The sequence below is a fragment of the Nyctereutes procyonoides genome, unplaced genomic scaffold (genome assembly GCF_905146905.1).
Source record: "Nyctereutes procyonoides isolate TBG_1078 unplaced genomic scaffold, NYPRO_anot_genome, whole genome shotgun sequence".
Classification (NCBI taxonomy): domain Eukaryota; kingdom Metazoa; phylum Chordata; class Mammalia; order Carnivora; family Canidae; genus Nyctereutes; species Nyctereutes procyonoides.
The window spans coordinates 6178086-6191618 of NW_026575121.1; the positions used below are offsets into that span (position 1 = coordinate 6178086).

The following is a 13533-nucleotide window of genomic DNA, read 5'->3' on the forward strand; positions in this document are numbered from 1 at the left end:
ACAAAACAAAACAAAAACAACAGCACAACCAGAAAACAAAAAAACTCCAAAGAGCTATTTCAATAATTTTATCATTCTTAAATTTGTGTCTTTCAATTCTGGCTTTAATTAGCTATAATGACATTTGTAATTTCAAAATTTAACCTGTCTCTGTAGTTCAACATCTGCTCCTCCTTTATTAAACATTGCCAAGTAACAGCGCAGGAAGTATTTTCAGCAACATGCTGGTCTCAGCAAGCTAAATTTGGTACTGTGGAATTTGTTGGTGAGGATAAACTATGTGAGAATTCCTATGCTTGAAGTAATGCTGGCATCGGGCCACTTCTATTTAAATGATGGCTTTGGAAAAAATGGTGTTTACAAACTGATCCTACCACTTACAAACTGTACTACCTTCTGTTGGGGAAAATACGTAAGGTCCCTGTGACTTGGAGGTCCCATACATTGCACATGGCGGAGAGAAGAATACACACTGCTCTGGAGCCCTTCCTTATTTCCCGTAGAATGAACAGACTTTTGGAAACCGTGATGGAAAACTTGCTTACTTAATAACTAGCCATTCTTGTCAGATGAGTAGAAAATAATACTGAGTGACCTCATTGGTTTTTCCATCAATGTGTCTCCCTATTCGGGACTACACGTGGGTCATATTTGAAACTATGAGCTTAAATCAGGTCTATTACTTAGTGGCTGGATAATCTGATAGTGGCACAACATTGCTAAGTGGTGGTGGATAACTTAAGGAAGGTATATGGTTAATAAGCCCATCTTAAAAAAAAAAAAAGTACATCTAGATAGAGACCTAGGCAGCCTGGCTTGGTAATAAAGAACAAGTAGGGGATTCAGGAGCTCCAAACACTGTCCCAGTTTTGCCATTTGCTAGACCCAAAGCAAGCCCATGTGACCTCCCCAGGCCTTAGTTTCTATCTGGACTAGAGTAATGCTTCCCTAAGTGGAGTGCATACCACTGGTGGCACACCAGATTTTGTTATTAGTGTATTTTAGAAAATATAACCATTTTAGAGACTATAGCTCTATCCAACCATAATTTTATGAGTATTGTTGATGAGGATGAATGAACATATAAAAATCAAGTCAATATAAAGACAAATATTATGTAAACAAGAGTCCAGACAATACTAGGATGGAGAAAAAAAAACTGGAAACATTATCAGTCTAAAACGCTGGGTTTAGAAATATTTGTTTTAAAGCGTTTACAATAGCACATAGTTTGCACATAATAGTGTAAATAAAATAGGAGAAAGATCCTGGTCACAAAACAGTAGAAAGTAGATGTCAGTTCTCTATACTAGGAAATCAATAGATAATGCTAAAATTTTTTTAAAAGCCTAAGTAGAAATATTATAGTTTTTTTTTGAAGATTTTATTTATTTATTTTGAGAGAGAGTGTGTATGAGTGGGGAGGGCTAAAGGGAGAGGGAGAAGCTCAAGCGGACTCCCTGCTGAGTGTAAATCCGGATGCAGAATTTGATCTCATGACCCTGAGATCGTGACCTGAGCTGAAATCAAAAGTCCCATGCTTAACCGACTGACCCAGGCACCTCTGTCAGGGTTTGTTTTTAAAAATAGAGAATTGTGTTCTCATTCATTTGGGGAATATAAATAATAGTGAAAGGGAATATAAGGGAAGGGAGAAGAAATGTGTGGGAAATATCAGAAAGGGAGACAGAACATAAAGACTCCTGACTCTGGGAAAGGAACAAGGGGTATTGGAAGGGGAGGAGGGCGGGGTGTGGGGGTGAATGGGTGACGGGCACTGAGGGGGACACTTGACGGGATGAGCACTGGGTGTTATTCTGTATGTTGGTAAACTGAACACCAATAAAAAATTAATTTATTAAAAAAATAGAGAATTGAAGCTAAATATGAAAACAATAATTTAGAAGCACTAAAAATGTTAACTTCAAGAGGTGGAGTACGATTTTACTTTATTTTTTTTATTTTTTTAAAGATTTTATTATTTTTATCCATGAGAGACACAGAGAGAGGGGGGCAGAGACACAGGCAGAAGGAGAAACAGGCTCCATGCAGGGAGCCCGACATGGGACTCAATCCCGGGACCCCAGGGTCACACCCTGGGCCTAAGGCAGCGCTAAACCACTGAGCTACCAGGGCTGCCCCGATTTTATTTTTTTGTAACAAGTATTGTAGAACTATTTGACCCTTAACTATATACAAAATAGTTTTGGCACGATTTTTAAAATCCATTTAAAAAGTTATAAGAGTATGATGCAAATGACAGTACTTTGGAAAATACTGGTGGGCAAGACTGTAACCTCCCAACAATCTGTGAACTGATTGAGAGAAATCTCCATTGGCATTTGTTTGTTGTCATGACACCCAGGAAGCTCAAGTCACACGCGTTTATTATTTAAGTTATCATGAATTATCTTGGGGACAGTGGTGCAGAAGATTCTAATATGGAGACTTTACAGAATTTTATCACCCATGGCTGGATATATTTGTGACTCCTGAAAAACTTTAAGTACTCATTTATAAAGGTACATGTTTGCCTAATAAATATGACCCCTCATCCCCCCTTCCTTTTTTTTTTTAAAGGATTTTATTTATTTATTCATGAGAGACACAGAGAGAGAGAGAGAGGGGCGGAGACACAGGCAGAGGGAGAAGCAGGCTCCATGCAGGGAGCCCAACGTGGGACTCGATCCCAGGACTCCAGGTTCATGCCCCGAGCTGAAGGCAGACGCTCAACCACTGAGCCACCCAGGTGCCACTCATTTCCCCTCTCCCCTTTTAAGCTACAGATGATTCTGGAATGGCTGGGATCAGGATGCATAGACCACAGCTGGAAGCCTTTATCGATTCCATTTCATGATATTTATTAAATTGGAAATGTGAGACGTGGGTAGGCATCTATCGTTAAATGAGATAAACCATATAAAATACCAGGCACTGAAATGAACATTTCCTACCCTCTCTTCCACCCAACCCCATGGGGAAGAAGATTAACAGGCAATCACTCAAATTGTGATCATTTCTTGGGTTCCTGGAACCTGGAACCAGAGTGATGTTTGGGATGTGAGGAGCTTCTTTCATAAGGCGGAGTCTAGAATTGTATCAGAAGAAAGGAAAAATTAATGGGAAGTGACTTGATCTTACACCCGATCGTTTGGAACATTCCAAAGCCAAGAGAGGCCTTTCTTGTCACACGTGATTTCATGATAATTAGGGCCAGCTGTGCCTGGGCAATTCCGGTCAAGCCAGATGCCAAACCCAACTCAAACACTTGCTGGAAGATCTTCATCGTCAAGAGCCTTCAAACATCCTGTAGAAAATCAAAAGAAGGTAAGTTGTGTTATCTTTTCCCATTTTGCCAAAATGTTTTTCTGAGTCACTGACAACTTCTATGGTGTTCACTTGTGCTTCGTACCTAAAGATAATGCTGCTGCTGATAGATTGTGCGTATATGGAAAAATCCTTAAAGGGGGGCATCATTAACAACTTTTCCACTCTGCTGGGATTTGTTCTTGTATTATTGCCCCTACCCATAAACCAGACAACTCACCCATATTTCTAGCCAGTAGAGATGAACTGTCTCAGAATCTCTCTGAACTAGAGAGGAATTGAGTGACTGAGGAATGGTTTGGAAAGAAGGAGAGTTTTACTATATGCTCCGTTGTAACTTTTGAACTTAAATGAAAAGATGTATGAGAACTTCCTATTCTAAAAAGTAAGCACTATTAAAAAAAACACCTTTTCTTGGGACGCCTGGGTGGCTCAGTGGTTGAGCGTCTGTCTTCCAGTAGGGTTGTGATCCTGGAGTCCTGGGATCGAGTAATAATACTCGCATCAGGCTCACTGCAGGGAGCCTGCCTCTCTCTCTCTCTCTCTCTGTCTCTCAAGAATAAATAAATAAAATCTTTAAAAAACCACACTTTTCTTTTCAGTGGGAGATATATTTGTTTGCTAACTGGCTCACCTTAGGTAGAGAAATTCTAGTTGACACAAACCCTACTTTAGAGACTGGAAACTTCTTTTCTTCCAGGTCACTTCAATTTTATTCTTCCTATCGAACTGTGGATTTCTTAAAGTATTTTGAATTACAGATCCTTTCATCTCATATTTCTTTTACTTCTACTTCAGGACAACTTTTTTTTTTTTTTTTTTTTTTTTTTTTACAGCTATAGCTGAGAGAGCTCCCCAACAAAGCCATACAGTATTTTGCTTCACTAGAAGGAAAGTAGGCTAGGTCCCAAAGCAGTGTTGGGGTTGCTTGGTCTCGTGACCCCCTGCTTACCTCAAGCCAGCCTGCCCTTTCTCTTAGGCCCCTGTTTTCACAGGCCACTTGGTTGCAGCTAGAAAGGAGATGGAGTAAGAGCCATGGCTCTACTGCTATTTGTTATGGTGACCGACTTGGGGCTGAATGGAGAATTCACTGCATTCCTGAAGTTGACTCACTTCCAACCAAAACCCTTGGGTTGGGGTTGGAACTCAGCTCAGGCTTTCCAAAGGGCTGTTCCTGTGAGCTGGCCTTGGATGATCTTATCTGGGCCAGCTCAGGATTGCTCTTCAGCTTGGAGACCTCAGTCTAGCTTGTTTGGTAGGACGTTGATTTAAAAAAAAAAAAATGGCTTAGCTATCTGGAGATGAGAAAGAGAATTCTGAGAAGCATTTTCAGAATTGATCTAGACTCATCTGGGTTCCATGAGCAGTAGAAGCTCCAACAAAGTAACCTCCTCCAGCTGTCCTAGATGTGAGCACATGCAGGAACAGGCTGGTTCCAGAAGTGAAGGGAGCTTGCACTTAATTGGATTCTCTGCTTTAGTTACTGGCAGCCAGACTCCTAGATTCTCTCAAGTTCTGCAGCAAGATTAGTATAGAGATGCAATAATATTGTCCTTGAAGGCGTTTTAACCTTTTTACTGAATAATTCTACGTAGAACTCATACCACTGACTTCTAGGTTTTCCCATTTTGGTGAAACCTATACTCAATTTATAGATCAGTGGTCCCTAAATGAACTATTTGTGTGTAGTGGACATGCAAGGGAACAATGTGGGGGAACAATCAGAAAATATTTGAAGCTAAATTTATTTTTATCCAAAATAAAACAGAAAGCTTTACTAGTATTTAATGAATGGGTTGTCACTGGTCCCTTTTCTTAGTCCACATGTCAGAAGGTCAAGGGTTCTGGATGACAGAGGAGAAAACTTGAAGGAATCTTATAGTTTGGAGAAATTAATAGCATCACCATAATTTATTTGTTTTTAACGTACTGGGACACAGTGCAGTTTATGTGCAACAGGTTGTGTGGATTTGCAGGTTTTATAATCTTTAAAGTCTAGTTTTGATAAAACTAAACCTTATTAAAATAGGCTAATGGCATGAAAATATTTCTGTAATGGAACCAGGGAGTAAAGCTGATATCAAAATACAATCAAGTAAACAAGATTATGGTAGAGCAGACACCTCTCTTATTTATGAGGTTGAAATAAGGTAAAAATAAGGAATCTGTTTCATCACATAATCCCAACTAAAAATACTAGTGAGAGCAGAAATATGATTATTTTATCTTTATCTCATCTTCTTGAAATGTCTATTTTTGTGACTTTTTTGAGCATATATAATATGTTAATGGAATTCTACATGTCTATGTTTTTATAAGTAGATAACCATTTCATGAGCGAGTATGCCCAAACATTTTCTTACTGATGGGATATGCAATCAAATCAATTTGGAGGTCACTGTTAAAGAGAGGCAAACTAAAGCAAAATAATATTCAGTTATTTCTTTGTATCCTGAAAACAAATGAGTCAGAAATAAGTTCTGTCCTTGAGTCCAATCACAGCAAGCCCACCGCTCAGGATCTCTGTGATTCTCGAAAATGCCATCTTCTTAAAATATTATTTCTAATATTGTGTGTGAATTAAACCCATGAGGCTAAAACAATGCTGTGGGAAGAATGAAAGTTCTCAAGTCAGACAGCCCTGGGATGTAGCCCAGGCCCTGTAATTTAGTTGCTCTGTAACCCACATAGTCTTGGTTTCCTTATCTGTCCCCTGGGGGGTAAATGACCTCACAGAGTTGGGAGGATTACACGAATTAATAAATACACAGTCTCTGGCATATGGTAGCCTTCCCTCCCCCTGCATTATATTTTAACTATAATTCATGAAATTTAACCCTAGACTAGACTAGAGTGAGGTTGGCCCAAATACTTCCAGAAGTCAGAAATGCTGTGGGAATAAAATCATTACCCTTATCTCCAACATACTCATGCAGATTCCACCCTACTCGACCTGAGACACCTGCACTGAAATGTTCCAACACTCTACACTGAGCCCTTCTAGCATCTTCATGCTACCAAAGAGCATGTTTAGTTTCCAGGACTTTCTTGGAAATACTAATGGACCATGTCACCATGAGACTGAATATTGAAATCATATGAGTCATGTCAGAATCTTAGCAGTGGTGACTGACAAAGTAAATCAAATGAAAGTAAAACTTTGCATTTGTAAATAAACAATGCTTGCATTACACATACTATGAAAAGCAGAACTCAACAAGCCATGTCGGCTGGTAGAGACATCCAGAGGGATCTGGAATTACACTGGGGGGAGGAGTAGAGTGAGAGAAGCCCCCATAAGTAGACATTTCAGAAACAGGAGAGGGCGTGAGAGTTTTGTGTCCAGGAAAGGGGGATGTTTTAAAAATAATGAGCAAAAGGATAGATCTTCTGTCTCAAAGATCTGAATGAACACTTCACCAAAGATGACATTCAGGTGGCAAATAAGCAAATAGGAAGATGCTCGACATCATTAGTCATTAGAGATATACAAACTAAAAACCACAATGACTATCACTACATGCTTTTAGAATGATATAAAAGAAGAGAAAAAGAAAAAAAACTGGAAACCCCAAGCGCTGATAAGGATGAACTCTTATACTTTCCTGGCAGGAATTCACAGTGGTACAGCCACTTTGGAAAAGAGTTTGCTAGTTTCTTATAAAGTTAAATATATACTTGCCGTATAATCAACAACCCACTCTCAGATATATACCCAAATGGGCTGAAAACTTATGCTCCCACAAAACCTATACCTGGATGTTTACAGCAGCCTTGCTCGTAAACTGGAAACAACTCAGATGTCCTTCCACAGACGAATAGATAAGCTGTGGTATCTCCACACCACGGAATACTACTCAATAACAACAAGGAACAAACTGCCGATCCATACAACATGGATAAATCTGAGATTATCTTTTGTGTGGTGAAAGAAGCCAGAACCTAAATGCTACATGTTGTATGATTCCATTTGTATGGCATTGTCAAGAAGGCAAAACTATAAGGACAGTCGGGAGAGGAGAGAGGTTGGGATAGGAGAGGAGTTGATGACGAAGGGGCAACGCAAAGGAATTTTGAGGGTGATAGAACTGTCCTATATATTATTATGGCAGAGAATACGTGACTCTGCATTTGTCAAAATCCATAGAATAGTCTAGAATTCTTTGTCTAGAATGCATTCAAAGAATGAATTTTGGGCAGCCCAGGTGGCTCAGCAGTTTAGCGCTGCCTTCGGTCCAGGGCCTATCCTGGAGACCCAGGATCGAGTCCCACGTCAGGCTCCCTGCATGGAGCCTGCTTCTCCCTCTGCCTGTATCTCTGTCTCTCTCTGTGTGTGTGTCTCTATGAATAAATAAATAAAATCTTAAAAAAAAAACAAAGAATGAATTTTATTACGTGCAAGTAAAGAAAAAATCAACCAGATTGTCAGAGGCCCCAGATGGAATGTAGACTGTGGCAAATGATCGAAATAGTATTATAAATGAATGATATGAGCATGGTTACAGGGGTGGGGAAGAAAGGAAACAATTTAAGAAACTCTGCAAATAGTGTTTTGAGTGGATATAGCGAGGCTAAAGACAAAAAAAAATGACTTGTATACAAAACTATAGTATACTCCAGTGAGCAAATATGTCTCTTACAGGCTATGGGTCAGCAATTTTGAAACTACTTTACCTTCATGCCAGAGTTGAACAAGGTAAATATAGCATAGATAATGAGAGCCAGGTTTCTTCTTGTTGGGGGAAGAAGTAGTATGCAAAGGGCCAACCTGTGGTGCTGGATTGCGTTGTTGGCATCCATATGAACTCGTGTGTGGTATGTTTGTATGCTTTTAATATATATTTAGACAGATAAGGGATTCTTGACTTTGACACTATTGACATTTTGGGCTGGAGAATTCTTTTTTTACTTGTGCCTGTGCATTGTGGGATGTTTGGCAGCATCCCCAACTTTTACCCACTAGATCCCACTAGTAGCACCCTCCCCTTGAGTTGTGATGCCTTAAAATGTCTGCAAACATTACCCAATATCCCCTGGGGTGGAGGTGGGGGGACAAGATTGCCCCTGCTGGAGAACCACTGAATTAGTTGTATGTAGAAGCGAATACAGATATCTGTGTCTGCATGGTTTCGTATGCATGTATGATTTCCTAGTTCTATCGACTGACGATCTAGAAAACAGTGACATCTCAGTGCACATGAGCTAACTCACTCAGATCTTGGCTTCTAAATACCAATATCCAATAGAAAGAATTAGGGCTCCTTGGAGAAGTGGTCGGGTCCAGGAGTGGGTCAGGGAAAATACAAGATGTGCCTGAAGCACCTTGTGATGTTACAAAATAGGGGCATGCTCCAAAGACAGCATGGGGGACTTGTTGAAACCTGAACGAGCCTCCAGTGGCTGGAGCTACAATGATTTGAGGGGAAAAAATACCAACAATACGGGATTTTAATGCGGAGAAAAAAATAAATATCCGTGAGTCTATAGTGCTGTCAATGAACAGGTGGAAGAGACATGACGATTCTTCTTCCCAGAAGAATTCAAGTCAATAAATGTAGAAAGGATGAAGGAAACTGGAGAATCATTTGAACATCACAGTCATAATTGCAAAAGGAAATAACCTTTTAGTCCTATTAATGGATGCTAAAATTGGTAGGTGAAAGTTGACGGAGAAACCTGGCCGACATTGCCCTAACCAAATGATCAGCGTTAACATACCTGGTAATTAAGACGCACTGATATTATTTACTCCTTAATAGGATGCAATGCGGTTTCACCTCTGAAATTTATAACCTTAGGTTACCAGGAGACAACAGACAAACCCAAATTGAAGGACATTTTACAACATACCTGACATTAGTCTTCAAAATTGTTGTCGAGGGCAGCCCGGGTGGCTCAGCGGCTTGGCGCCGCCTTCTGCCCAGGGCCTAATCCTGGAGGCCTGGGATTGAGTCCCACATCGGGCTCCCTGCATGGAGCCTGCTTCTTCCTCTCTGTCTGTGTCTGTTTATCTCTCTCTGTCTCTCATGAATAAATAAATAAATAAATCTTTAAAAAAAATTGTTGTCAAGATTGCAAAAGACAAGACCAAGTAACTATAACAGATTAGAAGAGACTAAGGAGGCAGGACAACTAAAGGCACTGGGGTGTTCTGGAATAGAAAAACTGACATGGAATAGAAAAACTGGGGAAATCTGATTGAAGTCTACAGCTTAGTTAACTATTTTGTACCAAGGCTAATTTCTTAATTTTGCCAATTGCATCATGATTAGGTCAAGTGTTGACATTAGAGGAAGCTGAGTAAAGACTTTAGGAACTCTCTGGATTGATTGCAAATTTTGCAGGTCTATAATTATACAAAAATAGTTTTTTTTTTTTGTAAGATGAGAACCGTGGAGTATTCCTCTGCATGACACTCTCAGTTCAATGATAACACATAAGTTATATTCCAAATGCTATTCAACAGCCCTAAAAATGAATAAATGTCCAGAAACTGCTACCAAAGGTACATGGAGGTAATTAAGGAACTCTGAGTAATTCTGAGAACTCTGAGAACCTACCATGTATTCTTCAGTGTCAATTACTTCTAAGGAATTAAAGAGTCCTATTTTTTAGAGATCTATAAAACATGTCACATTTTTCCTATATATTGAGAGTTTGATGTATCCTAAAAAAAGAGACTGTGGCTCCGAGTAGTTGTTAGAATCATTTTGAATGAAAATGAAAAGAGATGTACAATCTGCCTTTTTTTCCTGGTGAAGCCACTTTTCCTCCTCCTCTTCCTCTAAGTATTTTCCCAAGGTTCCTACCTGATAGACCTGAATGTGCAATATAAAAGGAAGCTGGTTGCAGTGGGGACATGAACCCACCGGGGAGGCAGGGCAGAGAGCCAGACCCTACGTCAGAGAAGAAGCGTCGAAGACAATCGAGAAGAATGGCCGCCTTCTCAGTTCTGCTGAGCTCCCAGCCTGTGGCAGATGCTCATTCCTCACAACACCAACACCCTGTGAAGGTCTGCAGCGTTGTCCCGTTGAAGGGCTCAGGTTGTGAATGGCTAAGCCAGTTGCCCAAGGCCACACAGCTACAAGTAGCAGAGCCAGGTCTCGAGACCAAACATTCTAAGGCCACAACCAACACCATTGCCACTTTTCCTCAAAGTCCTCACAGTGGTTGTGGAGGTGAAGCAGCCCAAGGCTGAGAAACCAGGAAGCCACTGTGGTCAGAAGTAAGACGAGGTCTGGAAGTCAGACCGGATGGCATGGGTCAAGGCAGGCAGAGGTCCTGGAGCTCAGTGGCCAAGAGAGTGACTGCAGGCAATGTTAGCTCCATGGACCTTATTCTTTCCTCTTGGGAGTAGGAACTGAGGGTGGGTGTGAGCTGAGCTGACCGGCGGCTGTGGGAGGAAGGAGGCAGTGAGCCGAACGGGCAGGAGCATAGGAGGAGCCTCACACTGACATGATGGAAGCCTAGGCCCTAGGACTTACCTTTGTAGGACGTTGGCCACCTCTTTGAGCCTGATTCCCTACCTGTAAAATAGGCATCATAATTGTGAACCAGATCATGTTACTTCTCTACTCAAAATCCTCCAGTGGCATCTGATCACACCTAGAGCAAAAGTCCCAAACGTACAAGGCCCCCTGTGACCTAGCCTCTGGATCCTATCCAACCTCTCACCTGCTTCTTGCTCACATTGCGTCAGCCACGCTGGCCTCCTTGCTTTTCCTCCTACACTTGCTCAGTCTCACCTCAGTAGACAGTTTGAAGCCCCCTGTCCAGGTAGACTTTCTTTTTTTTAAAAAATTTTTTTTTATTTATTTATGATAGTCATAGAGAGAGAGAGAGAGGCAGAGACACAGGCAGAGGGAGAAGCAGGCTCCATTCCCCGGGAGCCCAACGTGGGATTCGATCCCAGGTCTCCAGGATCGCGCCCTGGGCCAAAGGCAGGCGCCAAACCGCTGCGCCACCCAGGGATCCCTCCAGGTAGACTTTCAACAGGTGTTGCCTCTGTCTGGAATGCTCTTCCCCCAGATTTGTGCATGATTCACTCCTCTATTAATCCAGGCCCCTGTTCCCGGGTCATGCTCCCTTTCCTCCATCATCCTTCTCCATCTCCTTCATCCCCTTCCTCTGCTTCATTTCTTCACCTCATTTTCACCCCCACTTGACATGATGTTATAGAGCCATGCTTGGATTTTCTGTTGTCTTTCTCACTTGAACACCAGCTCAGCTCCACCACAACAGCGACTGTGTCATTTTTAAATCGCTGTGTTCCCACTGGCTTCCTCCTAGTGGGTATTCATATATTTTATGAACTTGTAACACTGTTGTGAAGAATAAAATTAGATAAGGCACGTTAGATGATGCTTGTTAGTGCTCGATATTAAAGGTTAAGAGAACAGGGGCACCTGGGTGGCTCAGTGGTTGAGCATCTGCCTTGGGCTCAGGCCATGATCCTAGGGTCCCAGGATCGAGTCCCATGTCAGGCTCCCTGCAGGGAGTCTGCTCCTCCCTCTGCCTGTATCTCTGCCTCTCTCTTTCTCTCTCTGTCTCTCATGAATAAATAAACAAAATCTTAAAAAATATATATTTAAAGGGTAAAAGAACAGAGAATGCAGATATAGTTTGATGCTTGCTGAATATTGGGTAAGAGAGCTAGGGGTATAGGGTGGTTCCTACCTGTTGCCAAGATAACAAAAATAGAGACACCAATTTATCATTTTACTATTATGGAATTCTAGAAAAGTCAGTATGTCACATAGAGAGAGGTGGTGACACTGACTGCAGTGATGGGGCACCGGATGATAAGAAAAAGGCCAGACATTTCTTCTTTTTTCCAGTTCTCATACCTCTATACCCAAACACTCCAAAAAGTGCCACATTTTCATCTTTATTGGTGGCAGCACAGGATATTCTTCATGCATTGGCACACATGACCGGTTTTTAAGAGCTGGTTTTTGAAACACAACTCTGACACGGATGGACAAATCTGCTTCTCAGAGGACCTCAGTCGGCACATCATTTTGTCCCTGATTACTGCAAAAAAATCTCCCAACCGCTTGCCTTGAGTCTTGTGCTTTTCTTAATGAACCATCTCAGATTACTTTCCCAAAGCAGGGGATGGAGCACTTTCCTAAACCCACCATGGGGCACTGCTGCCTACCGAAGAGCACAGAAACTCCTTACTTGTCCTATTTACCACCCTGGACCATCTGAGTCCAAGTGCCTTTCTAGGCTCATCCTAGATCCACCCGTAGCCTCTGGTTCTCAGACAGAGGGCATCCCTCACCGTTCAGTGCTCCCTACACAGTTACCTGCTTCCTTGTTCCTGAACCCAGACCTTCCCCTTTCCACCACTCACCCCACCATCAAAATTCTGCTCAAGGCCTAGTTCAAACCCACATGCCTGTGATTGCTCTTTTGAACGCAAAGCTTTCCTGTGCCCCATGCATGATCTTCACTTATTCTTCAGGGTACACTTAGTTCGCTTTGCATGTGTTAGTTGGTGTTTCGTGTCTATCTTTTCTACTATGGCCAAGGTTTTGGAGGGCAGAGACTGTGTCATATTCTTTTTTGATTCAACCTTCAGGGCGTTGTTCAGAGCGGGTGATCCGTGGAGGTCTGATGAATACGCGTTCCCTGGGCAATTCAGTGTAGGCTCTGTGGTTGGTTTAATATTTCTAGAGAGTCCGCAGTGAGATAGACATGGGATGGGGTTCAACAGTGTCTGCTCTGTCACTCCCATTTCCGATGAGATGTGGAATGAGACTCATTACAGGAACTGGGTTTTAATTTTTTACGTTAATTTTTTAAAATGAAAATATAGGTTAAATGTAGCAACTAACTGTCTAGTGGGAGAAAATAGGGCTACCACACCAGACAAGCCCATAGATAACAAATGGTGGTATTAATCCTTTAAAATCTGTTGATTTCTATGACATTCTAATGCTCATATGCATCCCTTCATTTGGCACAGCAGTTACCTAACTAGCATGCAACCGAAGCATCATAGTTTATAATAGGATTGGGATATGCTGGTGCCTTTACACAACTGAGCTTAGAGGAGTGGGGTGGGAGAGATTAATTAAGAAAGTTACCTAAAGTTAACTGGAGGTTACTGTTTATTTATTTGCTTTTAAGATTTTGTTTATTCATGAGAGACACAGAGAGAGAGGCAGAGACACAGGCAGAGGGAGAAGCAGGCTCCCT

The 13533-nt window shown here is 41.6% G+C and overlaps 1 long non-coding RNA gene across 1 annotated transcript in view; it reads left to right on the forward strand.

Annotated features, from left to right (window-relative positions):
- Positions 1–3271: 3271 nt before the first annotated feature.
- Positions 3272–13533, forward strand: part of LOC129516642 (uncharacterized) — a 61736-nt gene continuing 51474 nt past the window's right edge. The window contains exon 1 of the long non-coding RNA XR_008665813.1: positions 3272–3327. This is a non-coding gene — a long non-coding RNA (uncharacterized LOC129516642). The remainder of the gene's footprint in view (positions 3328–13533) is intronic.